The sequence below is a fragment of the Microtus oregoni genome, unplaced genomic scaffold, assembly GCF_018167655.1.
Source record: "Microtus oregoni isolate MIOR12 unplaced genomic scaffold, Mior012 000038F_ref0000394, whole genome shotgun sequence".
In the NCBI taxonomy this organism is placed as follows: Eukaryota; Metazoa; Chordata; class Mammalia; order Rodentia; family Cricetidae; genus Microtus; species Microtus oregoni.
Window position 1 is genome coordinate 19,588,219 of NW_024543097.1, and position 2,425 is coordinate 19,590,643.

Below are 2,425 nucleotides of genomic sequence, written 5' to 3' on the forward strand. Positions count from 1 at the left end.
AGAAGCTTCTCAGTTTAAGTAGGTCCCATTTATTCAATGTTGCCCTTAATGTCTGTGCTTCTGGGGTTATACACAGGAAGCGATCTCCTGTGCCCATCTGTTGTAGGGTATTTCCCACTTTCTCTTCTATCAGGTTCAGTGTGTTCGGGCTGATATTGAGGTCTTTAATCCATTTGGACTTGAGTTTTGTGCACGGTGAGAGATATGGGTCTATTTTCATTCTTCTACAGGTTGACATCCAGTTGTGCCAGCACCATTTGTTGAAGATGCTTTCTTTCTTCCATTGTATACTTTTAGCTCCTTTATCGAAAATGAGGTGTTCATAGGTTTGTGGGATAAATCCGGGTCTTCTATACGATTCCATTGGTCGACTTCTCTGTTTTTATGCCAGTACCACACTGTTTTCATTACTGTAGCTCTGTAATAGAGTTTGAAGTCAGGGACGGTAATGCCTCCAGAAGATCCTTTATTGTATAGGATTGTTTTGGCTATCCTGGGTTTTTTGTTTTTCCATATAATGTTGATTATTGTCCTCTCAAGATCTGTGAAGAATTTTGATGGGACCCTGATGGGGATTGCATTGAATCAATAAATTGCCTTTGGTAGAATTGCCATTTTTACTATGTTGATCCTCCCAATCCAAGAGCAAGGGAGGTCCATCCATTTTTTGGTATCCTCTTCAATTTCTTTCTTCAATGCCTTAAAGTTCTTGTCAAATAGATCTTTCACTTCCTTGGTTAGATTTACCCCAAGATATTTTATGCTGTTTGTGGCTATCGTGAATTGTGAAGCTTCTCTGATTTCCCTCTCTGCTTCCATATCCATTGTGTATAAGAGGGCGACTGATTTTTTGGAGTTGATCTTGTATCCTGCCACATTACTAAAGCTGTTTATCAGCTGTATAAGTTCTTTGGTGGAGTTTTGGGGGTCGCTTATGTACACTATCATATCATCTGCAAATAACACAAGTTAAACTTCTTCCTTTCCAATTCGAATCCCCTTGATCCCATTATGTTGTCTTATTGCTATTGCTAGAACTTCAAGCACTATATTGAAGAGGTATGGCGAGAGTGGACAGCCTTGCCGTGTTCCTGAGTTAAGTGGGATGACTTTGACTTTCTCTCCGTTTAATTTGATGTTAGCTGTCGGCTTGCTGTATATAGCTTTTATTATATTTAGGTATGACCCTTGTATCCCTAATCTCTCCAAGACTTTTTACATAAATGGATGTTGAATTTTGTCAAATGCTTTTTCAGCATCTAATGAAATGATCATAGGTTTTTTTTTCTTTCAGTTTATTTACATGCTGGATTACATTGATAGATTTTTGTATGTTGAACCAGCCCTGCATCTGAGGAATGAAGCCTACTTGATCATAATGGATAATTTTTCGGATGTGTTCTTGGATTCGATTTGCCAGTATTTTGTTGAGGATTTTTGCGTCGATATTCATGAGTGAGATTGGCCTGTAGTTCTCTTTCCTGGTTGAGTCTTTGAGTGGTTTTGGTATCAGAGTAATTGTGGCTTCATAAAAGGAATTTCTTAATATAGATGAGAAGACTCATTTTTTTCATGAACCCTTTATCACGTACTTTTGGCTTCCTAGAACCTGTAGCCTTTTCAGTACTTTTGTGAGTGGTTGCCAACTAGGACTAGTACTTAAAGTTAAATATAAATAGTATAAAATAGTCATAAATTACATTGTAACAAGTGTAACTAATACTCAAAATCTGTCTTTGTTTTAGGTCACAAATTCAGTTCAATCTGTTGTGAGTTCATGGTTCTTCAGCCTTAGCTTCCCAAGTGCTGGGATTAAAAGAATGTGCTGATGCACAATTAATAAAAACTCAGAGAAAGAAATTGCGGTTTAACCTGAAGGTCAGTAAAGCAAAACAACTAACCACTGGCTCTTACCTCAACTTCAGTCTGAAATGGCGATCCTGTCTCCAAGAATCTCAGAATGAGACTGCATCTGAGAGATGTCTCATTCTCTTTTAAATCCGCTCTAGGGCTGAGATTAGAGGCATGCACCACTGGGATTAAAGGCATGCACTGCTCAGTTTTTTATAGCAATTAGTGTAGTGACTGGGATTAAAGGTGTGTATTTCCACTGCCTGGTCTGTAAGAATGACCAGTAGGGCTGTTAAACTCTCTGATCTTCAGATCAGTTATATTAAAATACAAATCAAATGCCACTACAATGTGCCACCACACTGAACTCAAATTTTATCATTTCATAATCATTTTATATTTCATTATTCCCTGTGCTTCTTAAGATATTCTTGATTCATAAATTTTCATGTTAGAAATGGATTGTAGTGGTGTAACACTTAGGTCTAATTTCTTGCTTGTGTAAGTCATAGTGGCTAGCTTAAAGTTCATGGTGTAAATATTCATCCCCTGGAAATTGGTCAATGCCATAATC